We start from the raw sequence: 26066 nt of genomic DNA, 5'->3' as shown, positions 1-26066 counted from the left end.
AAACGAATACCAAAAGGTTTTGGGTGGAGTTTTTATTTTTAATGTGGGCAAGTAATATATGTTCTCTGATTCTTGCCAAAATGTTTCAGAAAGACTACATATGTATTAATTGAATGGTTATCCCATTGATCAAGGTTCCACCTATGCATATTTGGGCATTTGGATTGACAAGGAATTAACATTTTAATTAACAGTATTTAAAACATACTTATGAGCTAGTTAAAAAGCTAAGATTTAAAGTGGGCCTATTTTTTAGAAATATATACATCACTCCCTAAACAGCAGGAAGCAGATTGTACCATCAACTTTCCTGCCAGTTCTTGAGTAAGGTGACACCATTTACCAGAATTCAACAGCCACTACTCATAAACCTTTGGATGCTGTCTACCATAGCACTCTTCGTTTTATAACAGGTGACAGTTTTAATACTCATCAGTGCATCCTGTATCTGTAAGGACCAACGCTGGAGAAGAGAGGCAGGTATGGGGAGTAGAACATTTAATATGTTAGACATCAAACAGGGTATGCAAACCGGGCAAACCGGGCATGCAAAGACAAACAACCATTAATCCTGAAGCAGGGAACTGTCACATGAGATGACGCTGGAGAAACAAAGCAGGTACGGGGAGTAAAACATTTAATAAAGATGGACATAGGAACAGCGTCAGCAAACTAACACTAAAGACCAAAACAATACAATGCAGCAGCGGGGAACAGATCTGGGAACTGACAAATATAGGGGAGGAAATTAACAGGTGATAAGTGAGTCCAGGTGAGTCCAATATCTCTGATGCGTGTGACGAGGGAAGGCAGGTGTGTGTAATAGATGATAGGAATGAGTGATGCAGGCAGCCTGGCGCCCTCAAGGGGGGAGCAGACGTGACAGGAACAGAGCTTGGGTACAGACAGATATAGGGGAGGTAATGACACTGGTGATTGAGTGCAGGTGAGTCCAATAATCGCTGATGCGCGTGACGGAGGAATGCAGGAGTGCATAATGCTTGGGAGCCTGTCACCTTCGAGTGCCAGGGAGGGGGGAGCGGGAGCAGGCATGACAGTATCAAAAGGTTGGATGGTCATCATTAATATTAAGGGGGAGGGGGGGATTCTACTAAGCTTAAATATGGATCATTTAGGTAAATTATTTTACTTAGAATTTTAGGACCCCTGTAGGTATAAAATAATTGATATACAGTGAGTTTGAGGACGAATATGTAGCGAGGACCAGCCAACGAGAGCATACAGGTCGCAGTGATGGGTAGTATATGGAACTTTGGTGACAAAACGGATGGCACTGTGATAGACTGCATCCAATTTGCTGAGTAGAGTGTTGGAGGCTATTTTGTAAATTACATCGCCAGCATAGTCAGTTTTACGAGGGTATTTTTGGCAGCATGAGTGAAGGAGGCTTTGTTGCGAAATAGGAAGTCTATTCTAGATTTAATTTTGGATTGGATATGCTTAATATGAGTCTGGAAGGAGAGTTTGCAGTCTAACCAGAAACCTAGGTATTTATAGTTGTCCACATATTCTAAGTCAGAACCGTACAAAGTAGTGATGCTAGTCGGGTGGGCTGGTGCGGGCAGCAATCGGTTGAAGAGCATGCATTTAGTTTTACTAGTATTTATGAGCAGTTGGAGGCCACGGACGGAGTGTTGTATGGCATTGAAGCTTGTTTGGAGGTTTGTTAACTTCTTATGGTATAGGGGAGGCTTGCGTCCCACTTGGCCCAAAGCTAGGGAAAATGCAGCGTGGCAAATTCAAATAAAATTATAGAAAAATCAAACTTTCCTTAAATCACACATGTAAGATACTCAATTAAAGCTACACTCGTTGTGAATCCAGCCAACATGTCAGATTTTTAAAAGGCTTTTCGGCGAAAGCATAAGAAGATATTATCTGATGATAGCACAACAGTAAACAAAGAGGGTAGGATATTTCAACCCTGCAGGCGCTACACAAAACGCAGAAACAAAATATGAAACATGCCTTACCTTTGACGAGCTTCTTTTGTTGGCACTCCAATATGTCCCATAAACATCATAATTGGTCCTTTTGTTCGATTAATTCCGTCCATATGTTTCCAAAATGCATATCCATTTATCCATATATAACCATTTATTTGGCGCGTTTGATCCAGAAAAGAATTGCGCAACGTCACTACCAAATATTTCAAAAGTTGCCTGTAAACTTCAATACAGGAAGACAACAAACTAAGCTACTTTTCAAGTCTTGCGCAACTCTCAACAGTGTTACGCAGTTCCTAGATGGCCATACTTCTTAATTGCACAGAGGAATAACCTCAACCAAATTCCAATGACTGTTGACATCCAGTGGAAGCAGTAGGAACTGAAAATAAGTTCCTGAGAAATATTGTTTCCCAATGAAACTCTAATGAACAGACAGAGACCTCAACAAAATCTGAACGGTTAGTCCTCAGGGTTTTGCCTGCTACATAAGTTCTGTTATATTCACAGACATGATTCAAACAGTTTTAGAAGCTTCAGAGTGTTTTCTATCCAAATCTATGAATAATATGCATATATTATATTCTTGGCATGAGTCAAGGAAGTTGAAATTGGGCACGCTATTTATCCAAAAGTGAAAATGCTGCCCCCTGTACCTTAAGAAGTTAACACAGTGTCCAATGAAGAGCCAGATATATAAAGAATGGTGTCGTCTGCGTAGACCTGGATCAAAGAATCACCAGCAGCAAGAGCGACATCATTTGATATATACAGAGAAAAGAGTTGACCTGAGAATTGAACCCTGACCCCCATAGAGACTGCCAGAGGTCTGGACAACAAGCCCTCCGATTTGGCACACTGAAATTTATCTGAGAAGTAGTTGGTGAACCAGACGAGGAAGTCATTAGGGAAACCAAGGCTGTTGAGTCTACCGATAAGAATATGGTGATTGACAGATTCGAAAGCCTTGGCAAGGTCGATGAAAACAGCTGCACAGTACGGGTCTTTTTTCGATGGCGGTTATGATATTGTTTAGGACCTTCAGCGTGCCTGAGGTGCACCCGTGACCAGCTCGGAAACCGTATTGCATAGCGGAGAAGATACAGTGGGAATCGAAATGGTCAGTGATCTGTTTGTTCACTTGGCTTTCGAAGACAGGGCAGGAAAGGCTAGGCCGAATGGATATAGGTCTGTAAATGCTTGTGTCTTGAATGTCTCCCCCTTTGACGAGGGGGATGACTGCAGCTTTCCAATCTTTAGGAATCTCAGACGATAAGAAAGAGGTTGAACAGACTAGAAATACAGGTTGCAACAATGGCAGCAGATAATTGTAGGAGAGAGGGTCCAGATTGTCTAGCCCAGCTGATGTCTAGGGATCCAAAAGTGTGTGTTGGGGGGGGGAAGTTGCTGCGGCGGGTGCAGAGCTGTTGGTTGGGGTAGCCAGGTGGAAAGCATGGCCAGCCGTAGGAAAATGCTTATTGAAATTCTCGATTATCGTGGATTTATCGGTGGTGACAGTGTTTCCTAGCCTTAGTGCAGTGGGCAGCTGGGAGGAGGTGCTCTTATTCTCCATGTACTTTACAGTGTCCAAAACTTTTGGAATTAGTGCTGCAGGATGCAAATTTCTGTTTGAAAAAGCTTCCTTTAATTTTCTAGCTGACTGTGTTCCTGACTTCTCTGAAAAGTTGCATACTGTGGGGACTATTCGATGTTAGTGCAGTATGCTACAGGCATTCTGCAGTACAGAATTTAAAGTGTACTGTTAGATAGCTAGCTAACGTTGTGTGTCTCTAGTAATTTGTCTCTTTGCTTTGCTAGTTGTAGCCTAATGTTTGCTAGCTAACATTGAACCTTGTTGGTTAGCTACCTACAGATTCATGCAGGGTAGTAATGCCATGAGTTGGGATTATGGTTCATTGTTTAGCTAGGTCTTAACAAAAGACTCCACTGTGCAAGTAACCATTTCAATAGAATGTTCACTGCGACAACTGTTGATAGACGTAGGTGGTAAATTCGCAAACTGACGAATTTACGAACACTTAACACCCATTGAATATGACCAGTGTCAGTAAACTTTGTCAAAAAAATGTAATTAACCTCTCTAGGGTAGGGGCAGCATTCGGAATTTTGGATGAAAATCATTGCCAAATTTAACGGCTTGCTACTCGGGCCCAAACGATATGATATGCAAGTGACTAGTAGATTTGGATAGAAAACACTCTAAAGTTTCCAAAACTATTAAAATAGTGTCTGAGTATAACAGAACTGATTTAGCAGGCAAAAAACAGAGAAAAATCCATTCAGGAAGTAGTTTTTTTGTTGTTGGTTTTGTAGTTTTCTATTCAATGCCATTATAGTATCCATTGACTTAGGACTCCATTTGCAGTTTCTATGCCTTCCACTAGATGTCAACAGTCTTTAGAAATAGTTTCAGGCTTGTATTCTTATAAATGAGGGAGTAAAACCAGTCTGAATGAGAGGACCCTAATGTGACGCAGAGTTTTTTTCAGGTGCATGTGCATTTCTTGTTTACCTTTTATATTGACTTTATTGTCCGGTTGAAATATTATACAGTAGATCATTTAGGCTAAAAACCAACCTGAGGGTTGAATATAAACATCGTTTGACATGTTTCTATGAACTTTAAGGCTACAATTTGGATTTTTTGGTCTGATTGTTTTGACTGAGTTTGAGCCTGTGGATTACTGAAGAAAACAGGGTTTTTGGATATAAAGAGACTTCATCGGACAAAAGGAACATTTATTGAGTAAATGAATGTCTTCTGATTAACACCATATGAAGATCATCAAAGGTAAGGCGTTAATTTTATCTCTATTTCTGAGTTTTGTAACGCTTCTGCTTGGCTGGTTACTGTTTGTAATAATTTGTCAACTGGGCTAGGTATGTTCAATTGTCTCGACTGATATATTATCGAATAGATATGTTAAAAACACCTTGAGGATTGATTCTAAACAAAGTTTGCCATGTTTCTGTCGATATTATGGAGCTAATTTGGAAAAAAGTTTGGCGTTGTAGTGACTGCATTTTCCGGTCGATTTCTCAGCCAAATGTGACGAACAAACGGGAGCTATTTCGCCTACAAAAATAATATTTTTGGAAAAAGGAATATTTGCTATCTAACTGGGAGTCTCCTGAGTGAAAACATCCGAAGTTCTTCAAAGGTAAATGATTTAATTTGATTGCTTTTCTTATTTTCGTGAAAATGTTGCCTGCTGCCAGCAGAGCCTAGCATAGCATTATGTCATGATAAACTTACACAAATGCTTGTCTAGCGTTGGCTGTAAAGCATATTTTGAAAATCTGAGATGATTAACAAAAGGCTAAGCTGTGTCAATATATTTCATTTTTGATTTTCATGAATAGGAAGATTTATGTCCGCTGCGTTATGCTAATTCGTTTGAGGCTATGATTACGCTCCCGGATCCGGGATTGATAGTCGCAAGAATTAACAAGAAGTTAATCTTTAAAACTATGTAAAATGTGTTTTGTTTCTGTAATTGAATTTGGCGCTCTGCAACCTCACTGGATGTTGACCAGATGGGACGCTAGCGTCCCACGTACCCTTGAGAGGTTAAATTGTTGCCAGTAACACAGTTGCAGTTCCCCAATGCTCTGGTTAACATAAAAACAGCCTAACTAGCTCTGCTAGGGTGAGAAAAATGGTCAGAGTGAGCTGTTCTCGCATTTGTGTCTGGAAGTAGCTAGCAAGCTAGCCAACGTTAGCTTGGGTGCTTGACTGCTGTTAGGACAGAACGCCCGGATCAACCCTACTCCTCGGCCAGAGCGCCCAGTGTGCGCTCTAACCTCCTTAAAGACATGGGCGGGGTTAAAGTTTAAGATGGTGTGAACGATGGGTGTAGACAAAGAAGAGCTCTCCAGTAGGTGTAATAAAAACATTCAAAGGCCATTTTCTCAAAATTGATGATACAAGTTTATTACTTTACCACTGTTTCCCAACTGTAATGCATGATATACCATTTTCTAGCTCTAGGTCTCTATCAAATCAATTATCCATTGTTAAAGGCACCATTTCAAACGTTGCTACACAAGACCGAATCGAGCCTGCGGTCACAATTTGGCAAAACAGTAAAAAATCCGAAAGAATACGGTTTTGACGTGTCTGTCATATCCAGGCAACATATTTAAACTGTTGCTTGCGTACCACTCCGGTGCTCCAAGTCCTTTCCAACCCACAAAAAATCTGCTCTGCGTTTACAGGGAAAAACTCCAAAATATAGCGAATTTTGAATACCTGGACCTACCATTTGATTTTGAAGTATTGGAACCAAACCATATGGATTTGAATGAAAAGTATTTGAATAAACATGAAAAGGTGAATGTAAGAAGTGCACATCATTTCAAATTGGCTACATGTCATATTAAACAGAATATAAACACACACGAAAAAAAAGCTTAAAATTGTAACTAGTGCCTGCAACCTGGTTCAGGTTATCAGTCAACCTACGAGGCTAGTTACAAACAGCACAGGAAGGAAATCATCAACATGCATTGATCACATCTTAACAATGCTGCAGAACTTTGCATGAAAGCAGTATCCAGATCCATCAGATGTAGTGATCACAATATAGTAGCAATATCTAGGAAAACCAAAGTTTTATATAATATAGTATTGATGTAAAGCATATCTGTTGGTCCATGGTGTGTAATGAGGAGCAAACAGACACTGCACTTGACACATTTATGAAACTGCTTCTTCCAGATGCTCATAAGCATGCACCCATTAAGAAAACTGTTAAATCCCTGTGGATTGATGAGAAATTGAAAAAGTGTATGGTTGAGAGGGATAAGGCAAAATGAATGGCAAATATGTCTGGCTGCACAACCAATTGAGAAATAATGTGACTAAACTGAATAAAAAGAAGAAACAACTATACTATGAAACAAAGATAAATGAAATAAAGAATGATAGTAAAAAGTTGAGCACCTTAAATTAATTTATGGGAAAAAGGCAAACTCCATCATTCAATGAAACCGATGGCTCATTCATCACAAATCCAACTGATATTGCCAACTACTTTTAATGATTTTTCCAATAACAAATTAGGCATAACATACCAGCAACAAATCCTGACATTACACATCCAAGTACACTACCGGTCAAAAGTTGCAGAACACTGTGGTGGTTAATTTCTGTATTATCAAATGAGGAGAGAAACTTATCACACAAGTCAGAGTTCAACTTAAACTAAATCTTGAATCACTTATTAATAAGGGAGCAGGTCAATTGAGTGCTCTACAATAATGATGGCTGGTCGACAATTCACGCTCAGATGATTTGTTGAGAGCCCTGAGACAAAAGTACAAAGGTATTTTATAGCCAAGATACACCCCTTTCAACCTACATGACGAACAACAGATATATAGAATGGGGAACAAGGTTAAGATTTGTATGAAAGATACCTATAATACATAGTAGACAGTATCTGCTGTGTCAACAGTTTTCATTGTGTAGAGACCAGTGTCTGGTCCCGCATAAAACAGAACCATTAACTCGTGCTATGTAATGCTCTTTAGGTATTAACACCCAAAAGACATCGTACATCTCCTGTCAGTGTTATCTCCCAGAGGCCCATCCTCAGGAGAACAGACACACAGTAGTAATAAGAATACTCTATTCTGTTTCATAAAACAAATCAAATCAAATGTATTTATATATCCCTTCGTACATCAGCTGATATCTTAAAGTGCTGTACAGAAACCCAGCCTAAAACCCCAAACAGCAAGTAATGCAGGTGTAGAAGCACGGTGGCTAGGAAAAACTCACTAGAAAGGCCAAAACCTAGGAAGAAACCTAGAGAGGAACCAGGCTATGTGGGGTGGCCAGTCCTCTTCTGGCTGTGCCGGGTGGAGATAATAACAGAACATGGCCAAGATGTTCAAATGTCCATAAATGACCAGCATGGTCAAATAATAATAATCACAGGCAGAACAGTTGAAACTGGAGCAGCAGCACGGCCAGGTGGACTGTGGACAGCAAGGAGTCATCATGTCAGGTAGTCCTGAGGCATGGTCCTAGGGCTCAGGTCCTCTGAGAGAAAGAGTGAATTAGAGAGAGCATACTTAAATTCACACAGGACACAGGATAAGATAGGAGAAGTACTCCAGATATAACAAACTGACCCTAGCCCCCCGACACAAACTACTGCAGCATAAATACTGGAGGCTGAGACAGGAGGGGTCAGGAAACACTGTGGCCCCATCCGATGACATCCCCCGGACAGGGCCAAACAGGAAGGATATAACCCCACCCAATTTGCCAAAGCACAACCCCCACACCACTAGAGGGATATCTTCAACCACCAACTTACCATCCTGAGACAAGGCCGAGTATAGCCCACAAAGATCTCCGCCACGGCACAACCCAAGGGGTCTTCAACCATTTGATGCAATAAAAGTATTATAACATAATCTTGAAATTTTCCACCATAACACCTACTCATTCAAGGGTTTTCTCTTTATTTTCACTATTTTCTACATTGTAGAATAATAGTGAAGACATCAAAACTATGAAAAAACACATATGGAATCATGTGCTAAACACATCAATATATTTTATATTTGAGATTCTTCAAATAGCCACCCTTTGCCTTCATGACAGCTTTGCACATTCTCTCAACCAGCTTCATGAGGTAGTCAACTGGAATGCATTTCAATTAACAGATGTGCCTTCTTAAAAGTTAATTTGTGGAACTTCTTTCCACCTTAATGCATTTGAGCCAATCAGTTGTGTTGTGACAAGGTGGGGGGTGTGTGTGTGTATACAGAAGATAGCCCTATTTGGTAAAAGACCAAGTCCATATTATGGCAAGAACAGCTTAAATTAGCAAAGAGAAATGACACTCCATCATTCCTTTAAGGCATAAAGGTCAGTCAATGCAAAAACTTAAGAACTTTGAAAGATTCTTCAAGTGCTGTCACAAAAACCATCAAGCACTTTGATGAAACTGGATCTGGCATTCTATGTTTTTGTTCTAGGTTTTTATTTCTGTGTTTGGCCTGGTATGGTTCCCAATCAGAAGCAGCTGTCGATCGTTGTCTCACTATGATTTGTGGGTAGTTATCTCCTGTTAGTGTTTGTTGCACCTGTCAGAACTGTTCGTTTATCGTTTTGTTCGGGTATTCATTCTTAATTAAAAGTATTATGGATATGTACCACGCTGCACTTTAGTCCTCCTCTCCTTCTCCCAAAGACAAACATTACACAAATAAATGCTTCAGAGTTCAATTAACAGACACATCTCAACATGAACTGTTCAGAGGAGACTGCGTGAATCAGGCCTTCATGGTCGAATTGCTGTAAAGACACCAGGACACCAATAATAATAAGAGACATGCTTGGGCCAAGAAACACTAGCAATGGACATTACACCAGTGGAAATCTGTCCTTTGGTCTGATGAGTCCAAATGTGAGATTTTTGGTTCCAACTGCTGTCTTTGTGAGATTCAGAGTAGGTGAACGGATGATCTCCACATGTGTGGTTCTCACCGTGAAGCATGGAGGAGGAGGTGTGATTGTGTGTGCGTGGTCTGCTAGCGGAACCCCTCGACAACATTCCGCTGAAAAGGCAGCGTGCGAAATTCAAAAATATATTTTTTAAATATGTAACTTTCACACATTAACATGTCCAATACAGCAAATGAAAGATAAACATCTTGTTAATCTGCCCATCGTGTCCAATTTAAAAAATGCTTTACAGTAAAAGCACAACTTATGATTATGTTAGTTCATAGCCAAGTCGGAAAAAAAACACAGCCATTTTTCCAGCCAAATATAGTCACAAAAAGTCACAAAAAGCAGAAATATAGATCAAATGAATCACTAACCTTTGATGATCAACTGATGACACTCGTAGGACATCATGAAAAAATGTATGTTTTGTTAAATAATGTGCATATTTATATCCAAAAATCTCAGTTTACATTGGCACGTTACGTGCAGTACTGTTTTGATTCCAAAACATCCAGTGATTTTGCAGAAATACTCATACTAAATATTGATATTTACAGAATTAAAGCTACACTTCTCCTTAATGCAACGGCGGTGTCAGATTAAAAAAAAAAAAAAAGCATAATCTGAGAATGGCGCTCAGAACCCAAAACAGCCAGAGGTATATCCGCCATTTTGGAATCAACAAAGTTAGAAACAACACCGTAAATATTCACTTACCTTTGATGATCTTCATCAGAAGGCACTCCCAGGAATCCCAGTTTGACAATAAATGACTGATTTGTTCCATAATGTATGTCCAAATAGCCAATTGTTGTTAGCGTGTTCAACCCATTAATCCTTCTTCATGAGGTGCAGGCACTTCATCCAGACAAAAACTCGAAAAGTTATTTTACAGTCCTTTAGAAACATGTCAAACGATGTATGGAATCAATCGTTAGGATGTTTTTAACATAAAACATCAATAATGTTCCAACCGGAGCATTCCTTTATCTTCAGAAAAAGCACTGGACCACGAGGTAACTCTGTCGGGAGCACACGTCATGAGACCAAGGCTCTCTGCCAGACCACTGACTCAAAGAATCCTCATTCAAGTTTTAAAAGACGGTTGACATCTATGGAAGCCGTAGGAAGTGCAACCTCATCCATATCTCAATGTGTATTTGGTAGGCCAAGCTTTGGAAAACTACACACCTCAGATGTCCCACTTCCTAGTTGGATTTTTCTCAGGTTTTCACCTGCCATATGAGTTCTGTTATACTCACAGACATCATTCAAAACAGAGTGTTTTCTATCCAATACTAATAATATGCATATATTACCATCTGGGACAGAGTAGGAGGCAGTTCACTCTGGGCACGCTGTTCATCCAAAAGTGAAAATGCTGCCCCCTATCCCAAAAATGTTAACCAGCATTGCTGCCACAGCATTCTGCAGTGATATGTCTTCCCATCTGGTTTGCGATTAGTGGGACTATCATTTGTTTTTCAACAGGAAAATGACCCAACACACCTCCAGGCTGTGTAAGGGCTATTTTACCAAGAAGGAGAGTGATGGAGTGCTGCATCAGATGACCTGGCCTCTACAATCAACCCAATTGAGATGGTTTGGGATGAGTTGGACTGCAGAGTGAAGGAAAAGCAGCCAACAAGGGTTCAGCATATGTGGGAACTCCTTCAAGACATTTAGAAAAGCATTCCAGGTTAAGCTGGTTGAGAGAATGCCAAGTGTGTGAAAAGCTGTCATCAAGGCAAAGGGTGGCTACTTTGAAGAAACTCAAGTATATTTTGATTTGTTTAACACTTCTTTGGTTACTTATGTTTCCAGATGTGTTATTTCATAGTTGATGTCTTCACTACTATTCTACAATGTAGAAAATATTTTTTTAAATACAGTAAAACCCTGAATGAGTAGGTGTGTTCGAACTTTTGACTGGTACTGTATTCGTTTTTTGTAACCTGTAGTTTTTATTTGTTCAATATTTTTATTGGAATATTCATGTATACATTTTTGAAAATGAGACCCTGGTCTCAATCGGCTCTGCTGATTATCAACACACTTAACAAAAGGCATCTGACAAGTGGTCTATGGCAATTGTGCATTGCAAATTTGTGTTTTTCCTATATAAAGACGGATGAGTAAACAGCTCATCGCTTTGTGTTAAGATGTGGGGAGACTGTCCATTAAATACAGTCCGACGATGAGAATATATGATTTTGTCGTTGTTTCTGTCTCATTAGTCTCTGCTATCCCTTCTTTTGAGGGATACATGGTAGAGGCTTATAGGGTAAAAGCACATAGATGAAAATACAGTGTGCACAGAAACAGATAAATAATGGTGTGAAGGTGAGCACTATACATCAGTCCACAGTGGGAGCGACTGCAGAGGTGATCTGCCCACGCTAGTGGAGTGAGACAGGCCAAGAGCAAACAAATTACATGTACCTGACTCCTCTCTGTGTGACAAGAAGAATAACATTAATGTTCGATCACGGCAAAATGACATGTAGGCCTAGGCCATATATGGGAGTTTGACTGCTAAACTGTATGAAGTGATGTCATATACGACAATGGTGAAGTTCTAGTATACAGTGTCTGACAGGTGAGATTACATAACTTTCTAGCCTTTTTGAAAGCTTGAGAAGGTTATGTGACAGAGTAAAACATTTTAGACACAGTGAAGTGGCTACTCAGGTTATTTCTTATTCAACTTACATCTAATGTAATTTTGGTTGCCACTCTCTCTTTGACCTTATATAAGACAGAGACGTTACCCCGGATAAGTGTTAGATGTAAATTTAGATCAAGACAAACAACGGCACGGCGACCCAATCCAGTCAAAGTCATAACTGAAGTGTCGTTCGAGAGAGCGGTAGACGAGCACTGTTTTGTATTTATTTTTTACATTACAGCTTGACTCTCCAAAGCCATTTCTGGAAAAAACAAAGCCTGAAGAACAAATAAAGCCCAAGCTTGAACTTATTCACCTCGTCAGCAGGATGCCCTATCCCTAGAAAATAATCTGCTCTTTCATGTCAATCAATGGAGGGTGCTTGTTTACATGCTATTTTGATTTTCTCTCTCTTCATCCTTAAATATTCTCCCCCTCATTCCACTCTGTCACGTCGTCTGAAGTTCCATCAAAAATTGATTATTTAGAAGTATTATCTGCACACAAATATGCAACCCAATTAGTGTGCCGATGGCGGCTGAGTTGTTTGGGAGACATTTTTTATGTTCTCCCTGAAAAGAATGTTAGACTGGTAGCAAAATAACATTTTGGAGACCCTGCAGAGAGAATAATGTAGTCAATATCCAATGGCACATCGCAGTCAAATGTGAGATAATTAGTATTTCGGGGGTGTTCCTCCCATTGAGCATTCATTTGCCTTGCCTTCATTGCAAAGCCCCCGCAGCTCAGAAAGGGAGGGCAGGAATGCTAGTGATGTATTGCGAAGTTGTCTTGTCCTATAAATGATCATTAACTGATACCACAATCAAAATACAGTAATGAGCTAAGTTTTTTCATTTTTCACCATGTCAAATTTTCTTCCCCTTGATGGACTCACTCAAAGAAAAATGTCATATGCAGTAAATTCAACAGGTGTAGTAGAAAAGCTGACTTATAAGCCCTTTAACCAACAAAGCATTTCAATAAATAAAGTTAATACAATATTTACTAAATAAAATAAAGTAAAAAAATATATATAAATATATCAAAAAGTAACAAGAAATTGACAACAATAACGAGGCTATATACAGGGGGTACCGGTCCCGAGGCAATGTGCAGGAGTACAGGTTACTCACACACTGTAGACCACAATCTACCAATCAAAACAACATGATGGGTAACTGGTGATGCTGTCAACAGTAGTTTACTATGCTGTTGTTGTGACCGTGTCTTAAACATGCCAGATATGATACTGTACATAGATCTGGTTCACACTGCCTACGTTCTACATTTTAGGTTATTCCAACTATTAAAGGTAGACATCAGTGGCAGTCAGTGCCGTTTAAGATGAGGGAGAACGATTATTTTTTTCTGAGCATGGCCTTATTTCTATTACAGCATATTGGATGACTCATTCATATTCCATTCACCCAGCTCAATGTAACATGAATAGGTTTAGGCTACGTACCATATGATACTCACATTTTCCCTATACCCATCACAAGGTTGCTAAAACCTAGCCTCTGAATGAACGTTTACAACAGGTCGAGAGAAATTTCAGTAATAAAGGTGACAGACATTGACATATTCAATACCGCCTTGCACATTCTTGCCTGCATCTAACTGATCTAGGGTGTAATCATTAGTGAAACAGTTGCAAACGAGAGTTAGGTATGTTAGGTATGTTTCGTGCCGTTTGCTTCCGTTTAAGAAATGGTTTTCAACAGAATTGGCGGATTGAATACATCCCTGATCACACGCAGACAGATTGTTGTATAATTCCTTTCTGCATCTACGCGCTCTCCTCCTCTCACCTTTTTCCTTCACTTGTGGATTTCAGAGCACAACACATCAGTGGTCTCTGACCAGGCAAAAACTTTCCAAGCCAAACCTTCATATCATAACCGCCATACACAGCCTACATTGTCACCATATTAGCTAACGTAAAGTCAACAACACATCTACTAGAACTAACATGTTAGTAAACCCGCTTCAATCATGCAGTGCAGTTAAACAGGTAGTTCCTGGTGGCAATAAATTAATAAAACCAAAAGCTTACCTTGCACTGGAAGAGTTCCAGTGTTGAATAGCTTTAGCAAGCAAGGTAACATGGCATCTGTTTGAGCCGAGTGTTTGAGTAGGCTAAAATAGCTACCTAGCCTCATTTGCTAGCTAAGTAAGTGGAAGTAAAAAACATATTTAAATATATTTCTCTTGCTGTTAATTGATTTATTCAAAACTGTTTAACTTGTTGTCTTTCTCTCTCTTTGAGTCAACTACTCACCACAAATTATGTATGCACTGCAGTGCTAGCTAGATAGCTTCTGCTTTCAGTGCTAGATTCATTCTCTGATCCTTTGATTGGGTGGACAACATCACAGTTCATGCTGTAAGAGCTCTTATATGATGGTTGGAGGACATGTTCCAAACCTAAGTACTAGTACTGTGTAAGGGGGTGAGAACCACTAACTTTCTAGGTTTTGGATTGAAGTCAATGTACCCAGAAGAGGAAACTAGCTGTCCTCCAGCTACACCTGCAGAGTGCTGTTGAGATTACTGAAGACCCTCATTGCAAAAGTGTGTTTTAAATCAATTATTTGTTGACGTGAATACATTTTGTATAATTATCTAAAATGTATCACTATTGTTTCACTATTTTTATGAAATTCACTGAGGTATATGGTCCTCCCCTTCCTCCTCTGAGAGGCCTCCACTGGTAGACATACACTTTACCCAAAACTGTCTGTAAACTATCTCAAAACATTATGAGCAACACAACTAAGATAATAACATTTCACACTTACTTTCCTCAGACATACTTCCTTGAGAACTACAACCCCTAAAACTACAGGTAATGTGCAATTTAAAAAGGTGAAAAAATGAAGGAGTGAATATTACAATAAGAAATCAGAATTGAGCCGAAAGGCAAACAGATTTGATTAATTTCATGCTTGACTGGCAAGCCTGAGCTTTCACTTTCAAACTAAATGAGAAAAATACATATTTGAAAAACATGATGCAAGGTTTCTCAAAGCTGTTGGGTAGTGGTGTAAATCCAGTACCAGTACATGGCTGAGACATCCAACTGACAACTTCTACCCCCCCCCATATTCATCCTGCTGATAGATGCCCCAATTACACGTCTGGCTGAGAGAGATCACATTTGATCAAATCACTGCTCTTAAATGTTGGTTTGTCAGCTACCATTGGAGTAATATTGAGCAGTTCTCTAAAGTACCAAGACAAAGAACATGACGTCAATCATTTTAGAGGTGCTGCATGAGGACTAAAAAGCTGAAATATTGTATTTTGTCCTTCCTTGATGCGAATAACAATGATTATGTGGTACTTTAGACAAGTTTAAGTAATGTCTGTAGGTCTAATGAGTGGTTATATCCTGGGCGCTTGTTGAAAATGAGGCCAATTTTTGTCTTACCTCGAGTCGGATGAGAAGATTCCACTTTAATTTATCTTGGTTATGTTAGTTTAAATGTACAGCTTTAAATATAATAGCTTTATTAACTATTGAATTGATTGCTGAGAGAGATGTGTTATGTGTTTAAAATGCATTTAATCAACAATCTTGTTTGTACATGGAATAGCCACCACTTGTCAGCTACATGTTCCCCCTATGGACATTTACAGACTCCCCAATGCACATTTATCATGGTTACAGTTGTAAATATGTATATATTATTCTTGTTATTGTTTCATTCACTTCTCTTTGACTGGAGCTCTGAGTTTAAGAATTTCACTGTACCCTGCAATTACATCTGGAATCCTGTGCTCGTGACTAATACTCTAATCGGGACACACACACACTATTGCTAACATTATCTGAGAGCAATGTAGTACTACACACTACAATACATGTCATCTACATACTGACCCTCATTTGATTATGACTACAGTATAATAGATGAGGGTGAGTCTTCCATTAGTTATATTCAGCCAGCAGTCCAGTCCAATCTGTCCAGCAGGGGTCACTGTGGTGCTGGAAAGGCTAACAAACCAACCCTGTCTGAAGAACCAGAGTTAGCTGGGAGTCTCAGAGACACAGTCACAGAACAGCCCACTCTCAACAGATGCCCAATATTAAATAATTTATACTGGAAAACAGCTCATCCTTGGAGTTTGATAGATGTGTACCTTCAGCATGGCATTCCCAATCCTGCTCCCATTCCCCGTCCTCAGTCATCCGAGCAGTGACAAAGCAGGGGCTCTTAAGAGGTCCAATGCAACCATTTTTATCTCCCTCCCATTAGCCATTTTCTTTTCTTTTTTATGATTTTAATGGGATACTTCATTCCTTACCCAGAAATTAGATTTTTAGATAGCACACACGTCTGCATACCATACATAATTTTTTTCTCTAAGTTTGTAAGGCTACAGTGTAGCAGTGGTGTGTTGCATTCATGTGTCTGGTGGTGCAGTGAAAAGAGAGATGCAGAGACCATGGGAAGGCCCATTCCACTGCTCTGCGACAACTATGTGTTCCATTGATAGCATTCCTGCACCCATACAGAGAGCTGCATGGCAAGAGGAGCCACTTGGTGTTTGTTTGTGTGTATGTGCGTGCATGTGTCTCACTAAGTGAGAGGGTATCAGGCTATGAGCCTCTATAACAGTTTCAACAAAACTGCTGGCCTCCTATCTACACCCCGTCTCAGACACAGGTAATACAGACACATCCATATGACAGTGGCTCTCCCTCTGTCCTCAAATAGCTCTGCTCTGAGAATCGAGAAATGATTAGAGTAATTAGCTTCCATTGCCAGACATTATCCTCCATGCCCATCAGTGGCAGACTGAGCCTGTTTCTCCACCACAGAGACCCCTGGGGTTTTGTCTCGCTCACTGTAGGCAGAGAACTGGCAGCAGCTGCCCGTTTACACAATGCAGGGTTGTGACAACGTCGGTCTCTGGTCAGCGCCGATGAGCTAATGGGGGCCTATTGGGAGTTTTAGTATGGAGGTCAATGAGTGTCGAATTTGGTTAACAAAAAAATGTAATGGCTTATTTGTTATGTTTTGCTAATTTGATTGAATAGAGGTTTCGTAATTATTAGGTTCTTACAAAAGTACTGATATAAGTAGGACACGACATCCTCGTATCCCAGAGCCGTTTGCTTGGCTAGTTAGAGCCTAATGTTAGCTAGTTAACATTGAACCTAGTTGGTTAGAAACCACTACCAGCAGATTCATGCAAGGAGTAGTAACTTCATGAATTGGCACTATGCTCATTGTTGTTTAACTAGCTAACATTATCAGGATGGCTCCCTAGCTAATGTTACATATGATCTTACACGTTGTTTACCTAGCTAGCTATATGTCTTTTGCTCCCTAGCTAACATCACATGTATGATATTATTATTCGTATCCCAGAGCCATTTGCTTGACTAGTTAGAGCCTAATGTTGGCTGGCTCGGTAGCTAATGTTGTGTATGATATTCATAGAGCCATTTGCTTTGCTAATTAGAGCCTAATGTTAGCTAGCTAACATTGAAACTGGTTATTTAGCTGCCAGCAGATTCATGCAGGGGAGTAAGGACATGATTTGGCACCATGTTCATTGTTGTTTAACTAACTAATATTGGCTGGCTGGCTCGCTAGCTAACATTACATAACGTGTGTGATCTTACACGTTGTTTACCTACCTTGCTAGCAACATGTCTTAACAGACTCCACTATATGTAACCATTTCGGGTGTGTTCGTAAAATCAGTCCAAGTATGCCAGAGCGCAGAATAACTGATGAATTTACGAACGCAACACCTGTTGAATATGGCCGGTTGTCAGCGTCGTGTGTATAGGTGGCAGGGAAGTCAGGCGCAGGAGAGTCAAAATGAAGTGTAAATGGGGTCTTTTAATAAATGTCAACAGAACATGCTCCATAACACTAAAACGTACAGACATGAAAAAACATGGGTACGAGGACCTGTCACGCACCAACACAAAAAATGACAACACTGACAATAAACAATCTCTGACAAAGACATGAGAGGAAACAGAGGGTTAAATACACAACAGGTAATTAATGGGATTGAAAACAGGTGTGTGGGAAGACAAGACAAAACCAATGGAAAATGAAAAATGGATCAACGATGGCTAGAAGACCGGTGACGTTGAACGCCGAGCACTGCCTGAACAAGGAGAGGCAACGATCCTGGCAATAAGACCGCAGAAACCCACCCACATCCTGGTTAACTCTCTCCACCTGCCCATTACTCTCGGGGTGAAAACCTGAGGTAAGACTAACCGAGATCCCCAGATGCTCCATTAACGCCTTCCAGACCCTTGCTGTGAACTGGGGACTCCGATCAGACACTATATCCTCAGGCACCCCATAGTGCCGGAAAACGTGTGTAAACAGGGCCTCTGCAGTTTGTAAGGCCGTAGGGAGACCGGGCAAAGGGAGGAGACGACAGGACTTAGAAAACCGATCCACAACGACCAGGATCGTGGTGTAACCCTGTGAAGGTGGAAGATCAGTCAAAAAATCCACCGACAGGTGCGACCACGGCCGTTGAGGAACGGGTAGAGGTTGTAGCTTACCTCTGGGCAGGTGTCTAGGAGCCTTGCACTGGGCGCACACAGAGCAGGAGGAAACATAAATCCTCACGTCCTTAGCTAAAGTGGGCCACCAGTACCTCCCATCAAGACAGAGCATCGTCCGACCTATCCCAGGATGACCAGAGGAGGGTGACATGTGAGCCCAATAGATCAATCGGTCGCGGACAGCAGACGGAACGTAGAGACGACCAGCTGGACACTACGGGGGAGAGGGCTCTGCACGTGACGTCCGCTCAATGTCCGCGTCCAGCTCCCACACTACAGGCGCCACCAGACACGAAGCTGGGAGTATGGGAGTGGGATCCATGGATCACTCCTCTGTGTCATACAGCCGAGACAATGCGTCTGCCTTAACGTTCTGGGAGCCTGGTCTGTAAGAAAGAGTAAACACAAAATGAGTGAAAAACATGGCCCACCTTGCCTGGCGAGGATTCAGTCTCTTCGCCTGCCGGATGTACTCCAGATTGTGGTGGTCAGTCCAGATGAGAAAAGGGTGTTTAGCCCCCTCAAGCCAATGCCTCCACACCTTCAAGGCTTCTACAACAGCTAACAGCTCTCGGTTCCCCAATCATAGTTTCCCTCCGCTGGGCTGAGCTTCTTCGAAAAGAAAGCACAGGGGCGAAGCTTCAGTGGCGTACCCGAACGCTGAGAGAGCACTTCTCCTATCCCAGCTTCGGATGCGTCCACCTCCACTATGAATGGCAAAGAGGGATCCGGATGAGCCAACACAGGCACCGAGGTAAACAGAGTCTTCAGGTGCCCAAAAGCCCTGTTCGCCTCAGCCGACCACTGCAAGCGCACCGGGCCCCCCTTTAGCAGTGAGGTAATGGGAGCAGCCACCTGACCAAAACCCCGGATAAACCTCCGGTAGTAATTGGCAAACCCCAAAAAACGCTGCACCTCCTTTACCGTGGTTGGAGTCGGCCAATTACGCACGGCTGTAATGCGGTTGCTCTCCATCTCCACTCCTGAAGTGGAAATTCAATGCCCTAGGAAGGAGATGGATTGTTGGAAGAACAAGCATTTCTCAGCCTTGACATATAGATCATGCTCCAACAGGCGACCAAGCACCCTGCGCACCAGGGACACATGCTCGGCGCGTGTAGCGGAGTATATCAGAATATCATCGATATATACCACTACACCCTGCCCGTGCAGGTCCCTGAAGATCTCATCTACAAATGATTGGAAAACTGATGGAGCATTCATCAACCCATATGGCATGACAAGGTACTCATAATGACCTGAGGTGGTGCTAAATGCCGTCTTCCACTCATCACTCTTCCGAATACGCACCAGATTGTACGCACTCCTGAGATCCAATTTTGTGAAAAAGCATGCCCCGTGCATTAACTCAATAACCGTATTGATCAGAGGTAGCGGGTAACTATATTTCACTGTGATTTTATTTAGACCTCGATAATCAATGCACGGGCGTAAACCGCCATCCTTTTTTTCACAAAAAAGAAAAGAAACTCGAAGAGACGGGTGAAATGGATGGCTGAATGAACCCCTGATGCAGGGATTCAGAGACATATGTCTCCATAGCCTCCGTCTCCGCTTGTGACAGGGGATACACGTGACTCTTGGGATATGCAACCAAGAGATCTATCGCGCAATCCCCCCGTCGATGGGGTGGTAATTGAGTCGCCTTCTGTAAGAAGGCGAGAGCCAAATCGGCATATTCGGGGGGAATGCGCACGGTGGAGACCTGGTCTGGACTTTCCACCGTCGTAGCACCAGCGGAAACCCCTAAACACCTACCTGAGCACTCTCGTGACCACCCCGTGAGAGCCCTCTGTGGCCAAGAAACAGTGGGGTTATGACAAGCTAACCAGGGTAGGCCTAGCACCACAGAATACGCAGGAGAATCAATAAGGAAAAGACTAATCTTCTCCTTGTGACCCTCCTGCGTTATCATACACAAAGGTGCGGTTACCTCCCTGATAAACCCTGACCCTAATGGTCAACTATCTAAGGCATGAATAGGGAAAGGCATATCCATAGAAACAATAGGGGTCCCTAAACTATGAGCAAAACTTTTATTAATGAAATTCCCAGCCGCATCTGAATCTACTAGCGCCTTATACTGGTAATGCATGGAAAAAATCAGGAAAAGAGACAGAGACAAACATTAGTGCAACAGAGGGCTCTGGATGAGAATGGTGCCTACTCACCTGGGGTGATGCCAGAATGCCCTGCCTGCCTTCTCTATTACCAGAGGAACCAACCCGGCACTGACCAGCAGAGTGCCCTCTGCGACCATGAATGGTGCTCGAGCGGGAACTCCCTCCGGTCTCCCTGCGCACCATCCCTCCCAATTCCATAGGTTCGGGAGAGAGGGTGCGGGAGGATGGAACAACCAGACCCCGATCTAGACGTCCACGAGTAGCCAGCATGTTGTCCAGCCTGATGGACATGTCCACCAGCTGGTCGAAGGTGAGGGTGGTGTCTCTACAGGCCAGCTCCCGACGGACGTCCTCGTGTAGACTACAATGGTAATGGTCGATCAGGGCCCTGTCGCTCCATCCAGCGCCGGCAGCCAAGGTCCTAAACTCCAAAGCAAACTCCTGTGCACTCCTCGTCTCCTGCCTCAGATGATAGAGAAGCTCACCCGCTGCTTTGCCTTCGGGTGGATGGTCGAATACTATCCGGAATTGGCGGGTGAACTCCTCAAAATGGTCCAACGCCGCATCCTCCTTTCTACACACAGCGCTGGCCCATTCCAGGGCTTTCCCGGTGAGGCATGAGACGAGGGCGTAACTCTTCTCACGGTCAGATGGTACTGGGGAAACCGTGGCCAGATACAAGTTCAGCTTAAGGGGGAAACCCTGGCAGCCGGCAGTATCTCCGTTGTATCCCGTGGGTAGGGATAAATGGATCTTCGGTTCCGGAGGGGAAAAAGCGTTCAAGGGAGATTCCGGTTGTGGTGGTGGTGGCACTGGAGAAACTCCCTGTCTCTCCCAGCGATCCATATTCTGGACAATGCGATCCATTTCCATGCTCAAACAGTCAATCTCCTCCGCTTGTTCCCGGACACATTCCTCCACCTCCCTGGGCGTAGTGTCCTCTCCTGCTGACTTCATATTTTTATGGTCAGAGATTCTGTCAGCGTCGTGTGTATAGGTGGCAGGGAAGTCAGGCGCAGGAGAGTCAAAATGAAGTGTAAATGGAGTCTTTTAATAAATGTCAACAGAACATGCTCCATAACACTAAACCGTACAGACATGAAAAAACATGGGTACGAGGACCCGTCGCGCACCAACACAAAAAATGACAACACTGACAATAAACAATCTCTGACAAAGACATGAGAGGAAACATAGGGTTAAATACACAACAGGTAATGAAAGGAATTGAAAACAGGTGTGTGGGAAGACAAGACAAAACCAATGGAAAATGAAAAATGGATCAATGATGGCTAGAAGACCGGTGACGTCGAACGCCGAGCACCGCCCGAACAAGGAGAGGCAACGACTTCGGCAGAAGTCGTGACACCAGTGTCAGTATATGTCGTCAAAGAAGCGTGGCTGTTTTCATGTTATCCAAGGGTAAACAAATCGTCCAGAGCACCAATTGTGCGCTCTGAACGCGCCGAGAGCGAAACGAGATGGGTGGGGATAAAGCTTAAGAGGGTGTGAACGATGCTGAATTGGTGTAGACAAAGTAGAGCTCTTCACTAGGTTTCAAATATTTCAAAGGCCATTTTCTCAAAAGTGAGTTTACAAGTTGATATCAAGGCACAAGGCGAGATCCAAATGCAGACACAGGAGGGAGATGGTTGGAGTCTTACAATTTTTACTAATCCAAAGGGGTAGGCAAGAGAGTGGTCGTGGGTACGGTAGAAGGTCAAAGCCAGATCAGAGTCCAGGAGGTACAGAGTGGCAAAAAGGCTTGTGGTCATGGCAGGCAGAATGGTCTGGCAGGTAACAATCACAAGGACAGGTGAAACAGATCAGGGCTTGACAGTATCCCCCCCCAGGGACGCCACCTGGCGTCCTACACGGGCGTATACCTGGCTGACCGGGGTGTCGTGGTGGAAATCGGCGATGAGGGCGAGGTCCAAGATGTCTTTAGCAGGAACCAAGCACCTCTCCTCCGGGCCATAACCCTCCCAGTCAACCAGGTACCGGAAAACCCTCCCCTATGGTTGAACCTTCAGGGAGGCGTCTCACCGTATACGCTGGCTGGCCACGGATGACCCGGGGGGAGGGATGGGCCTGGAGACAGAAGACAAAGGTCAGGACACCGGCTTAATCCTAGACACATGGAGGGTATGGGGGAATACAAGACGGACAGCAGTGGAACTCAGACCTCTGGAGATGGGAAAAGGACCAATGACCCGGTGAGACAGCTTGCGGGACTCTCCCCGAAGGGACAGATCCCGGGTGGAAAGCCTTACCCTCTGCCGTAGTGGGGAGCTGGGGTCCGGCGACAGTCTGCTTGTCGACAATACCTGGAGTTGGTCTTGAGAATATTGATATTTCACATCTCATTTTTCTTACAATTCATCAGAGAACATACACAGTGCTCCCGTTGTCTTATATTGTTGCCTTATAATGTGTTTACCTGTTTTTACCAGATGAAATTGCTTCTTCCAATTATTGATAAACATGTACCTGTTAATTATGGAAGCGGTTCCCCATTGGGAATCGCATTTTCTGAAATTTCAAGTGCACCACGCATAGTTTATGATAAAAGTCAAAATGTCATAAAAATTGACATCCAATATACCAAATTAAAGCTACACTCGTTGTGAATCTATTCACCAAGTCAGATTTGTAAAATGCTTTTCGGGGAAAGCATGAGACGCTATTATCTGTACCATGCAGCCTCACATAAATGCAACATCACAAAAACGACAGATTTTTCGTTAGCGCTCGGGTTTCCTAATAGAAGGGTTTCCTAATAGGGCAGGAAGCTATAAAATATCCTGCCCCTCCACAGTACAGACAACAGTTACTAGTCATCCTCCGTGAGCACACCCAAACTGACAGCCTAGTTCTTCCCAACTGCATAGGCTCAAGAGTATCCAACTCACCCGCCGTAGAGTCATGAGAGAGCTCGGGTGGCTTCGACTCCTCCTGGAAGAGCTGCCTTTGGAAACTTTCGGATTCCATAGGAGGTGAATGCACCATATCGGGTGCACGAGTGTGCCTGAGATCAGACCTCTCACTCCTACGTTCCCTTAGGCATCCATCAATTTTAATGGTTAAGGCGATAAGAGAGTCAAGGTCCACCGGTAGTTCCAAACAGCTAGCTCATCCTTTACCTCAGATAATCCGTGCAGAAAAGTATTGTAAAGAGATTCCTTATTCCAGGCACTCTCCACCAGCGTGCTAGCCTATGCCACACTACAGGAGTTTTGACGTAAGCCAAGCAGTTTGCTGGCTGCCTTTTTCCTGGATACTGGAGACTCAAAAACTTCCCACCTCTGCCATGAATTCCTCCAAGTGACCACAAATGGCAGATTGTTGTTCCCAAACTGCCGTAGCCCAGGAAAGTGCCCTTCCCAACATTAGCATAATTATATACGCCATCTTCAATCGGTCTGAAGAAAACGAAGATAGCTGTAGCTCAAAAATAAGCAAACATTGAGAGAGAAAACCCCGGCAGGTACCAGGATTCCAGAATATCGCTTTGGAGGAGATGAGCAGGGTTCATGGGGAGTCTGGATAGGCTGTACAAACTCACCACAGAGGGTAAAATTGCTGGGTGGTTGGGGTTTCTCAGAGGTGGCTGACAGTCTCTGAGCTAACTCGCTAATTTGCTCCATAATAGCCATAATAATAGCCAAAAGGTCAAAACCAGATCAGAGTCCTGGAGGTACAGAGTGGCAGACAGGCTCGTTGTCAAGCCAGGCAGAATGGCCAGGCAGGTAGGTACAAAGTCCAGAAACAGGCAAGGGTCAAAACCGGGGGGGGGGAATAAAAAAAGGAGACTGCAAAAAGCGAACGGGAAAAACGCTGGTTGACTTGGAAACATACAAGATGAACTGGCACAGAGAGAAAAGGGGTAAATCCGGGGAAAATAAGCAACACCTGGAAGGGGTGGAGATAATCACAAGGACAGGTGAAACAGATCAGGGTTTGACAACTTTCAAAGCAGAATGACTTTCCCATTGTTCCTTAACTGTAGTGTATAATATACAATTTTCTAGCTCTGAGTTTCTACTTTTATCCAATGTAAAAAAAAAAACAATTTCAAATGTTTCTACATAAGACTGATTTGAGCCGTTCGGTCACATATGTGGTAGTGGTGGAAAAGGGGCCTGAGGGCACACAGTGTGTTGTGAAGTCTGAATGTATTGTAATGTTTTTAAAATTGTATAAACTATTTTAATTTCGCTGAACCCCAGGAAGAGTAGCTGCTGAAGCTAATGGGGATCCATAAGAAATACAAATTTGACTCAAGACATTTCAGGGAAAAGAATGGTATTAATTTGTAAAAATGTTAAAATCATAATTCCTGAAGTTAAAAATGTACTTTTTACTCCATAAATCTTACCTGACACCCAAAAGAACTGATTACATGTTGAATGCTTAGAAGGACAGGAAAATGGTCCAATTCAGGCACTTACAAGATAATATCCCTACGGTCTCTGATCTGATGGACTCACTAAACACAAATGCTTAATTTGTAAATGATGTTGGAGTGTGCCTCTGGCTATCTGTGCCATCTGGTATGCTTAATATAATGAATTTGCAATGATTTTACCAATTACATTTACTTTTGATACTTAAGTATATTTAAAACCAAATACTTTTAGCCTTTTACTGGGTGACTTTAACTTTTAATTGAGTCATTTTCCATTAAGGTATCTTTAGTTTTACTCAAGAATGACAATTGAGTACTTTTTCCACCACTGATTGCCCCCCATACAAAAACTCCTCACTTGGTTAATAATTAATGATCTGCTTAACGTGGACAGAGTTTGGATAAAGTAAAGGGAGGTACCTAGTCAGTTGTCCAACTGAATGTATCCAACTGAAATGTGTCTTCCACATTTAACCCAACCCCTCTGAATCAGAGAGGTGAGGGGGTCTGGCTTAATCGACATCCACGTCTAAACCCTCTAGATTTGACTCTTCCTTTCTGCTTTCTATGACTTTGGCTAAAGGAATGACAGTGATGTTTGTGATGCTAACATTTGCTCACGAATGTGTGGATATGGGAGTAAAAAAAACATGATCTGTTTATAAAGAACAAGTCTCGTTCTTTCAGCATAACATTGGCAATGATTGGTAGTTCTGCTGCATGTAATAAATGTGCGGGATGTTCGTTGACCTCTATGATTGGATAGCTTGCAATGGAGCACATGTGCAGCTGTGCTCTGGATGATTTAAGTACTGCCAGTCGTGCCAGGCA

This window comes from Oncorhynchus nerka, linkage group LG25, assembly GCF_034236695.1.
Source record: "Oncorhynchus nerka isolate Pitt River linkage group LG25, Oner_Uvic_2.0, whole genome shotgun sequence".
Classification (NCBI taxonomy): domain Eukaryota; kingdom Metazoa; phylum Chordata; class Actinopteri; order Salmoniformes; family Salmonidae; genus Oncorhynchus; species Oncorhynchus nerka.
The sequence above is the reverse complement of the archived record's forward strand: the minus strand, read 5'-3'. Positions refer to the sequence as shown.